The 1,646-nt window shown below is 26.8% G+C and overlaps 1 protein-coding gene across 1 annotated transcript in view; it reads left to right on the plus strand.

Moving 5' to 3' along the window:
* The window catches only part of LOC106687005 (kazrin), a gene marked incomplete at its 3' end in the record, with an annotated part of 67,421 nt that overhangs the window by 50,840 nt on the left and 14,935 nt on the right, over positions 1-1,646 (plus strand).

Raw genomic sequence — 1,646 nt, forward strand, 5'->3', positions numbered from 1 at the left:
AACTTTTTATTATATTTTCCTTTAAATCTATGTATTAGCTTTGTTTTGGTAAAATGTATTTTTTTTTTTGTTCTACTGCAAACTGATCAACTGCTGTGACTATCATTACAGGTTTGATCTCACATTGCCGTCTAATAGTGAATTTGTTTAGCGGGTCACTGGGGAGTATCTGAGAGGGGGAATTCAGGAGAGTGAATTTGTCGATGGCGGCTTTAACGTTAAAAATAATTAATTTTTTTTTGGAGCTCTATATCTTTAAAACTATCAACAACAATAAAAAATCTAAGAGAACATTATTTAAAGTAGAGTAAATTTGCTAAACTGTAAGCCTTAATAGAGCTATTTACGTTCAATAGTTCTCGATAAATAGCTTTTTTAAAAGCAATATTTCATAAAAATGTTGTGAAAGATCAATAGTTTGTGAATTTATTTTGAAAAATCTATATCTCATAAACCATTTGACGTACAGGTGTCTATTAGCACTCAACTAAAAGCTAGCTTGATGGACTATAAAGTTGTTTAGTACGTATACTGTCATAGGAGTAGCTTTCATGATATTTGCTAAAATAAATTGATTGATAGTTGTTCTGACAAATTTGCATACCCAAATTTATATTAATATGCGAATATCATGAAAACTACTTCCCCTACGAAGATAAGTGTCATAAACTACTTTATAGTAAGTTAAATTTTCTTTATTTTGAGTTTTAGCAGACATATGTGCGTCTTATGGGTCTAGACATATATTTATTCAAAAATCCAATATTTTATACGAACAACTAGAAATTAACAGATTGTTAGTATATTTTGTCTAATATCATAAAAACTACTACTCCTACAAAGATAAACATTATTAACTATTTTATAGTAAATTTAACTAGCTTTAATTTGAGTGTTGGCAGATATCTGTACATTTAATGGTTTCTGAAATCAACCTACAAATTGTGGTAAAAGATTTTTTAGGAATGAAATAAAGTTGGTATTCGTTTTAAGCACTTCATAAACCTTTAAATAGGTTTTTTTTTTTTTTTTTTTAAATTGGAAAATAAATATTTTTTGCCTATTTTGTTTGAAAAATCAAAAAATATAAATAACTTAAACACGACTCAATTAATCTACACCAAACTTGGTGGTTCAGGGCTCAATAAACTGAACCAAACTGAATCTAATTAAATAAATTAGAATCGAAGATATGAAATAAAACGTTAAAATACAAATAAATCAAGATGAAAATTTTCTAATTTTTAATTTATTTGAAAAAAGTTATTTGAGGGTTTCTGATTACGCTAAAAATGAATATGATTTGATTTCTACTATAAATAATTTTTTTAACAAACTTTACTGAAATCTTCATTATTTTTTTAATTTTATTTAAATGAATAAATAATTATTTAATGGAATCAATTTTTTTTTCCTTTTTCTTCACAAATAGGCAAATCGATTGTCATATAATAACCATAAAATAACCATAAAAAGTGTATACTTCCAGCCTATAATCTTCACAGGAAAATCCTGATTATTTAACAAATTGTTTGGAGAAGTTTGTCGGGGGTGCGGTCAGCAAAGAACAACATAAGTAAACAAAACCATATTTATTTATTTTATGCCGACGTTTCGACCTGAGTTTCAGGTCTTCATCAGGGCTA

This window comes from Halyomorpha halys, unplaced genomic scaffold, assembly GCF_000696795.3.
Source record: "Halyomorpha halys isolate HHAL.00 unplaced genomic scaffold, Hhal_1.1 Scaffold905.1, whole genome shotgun sequence".
Lineage (NCBI taxonomy): Eukaryota > Metazoa > Arthropoda > Insecta > Hemiptera > Pentatomidae > Halyomorpha > Halyomorpha halys.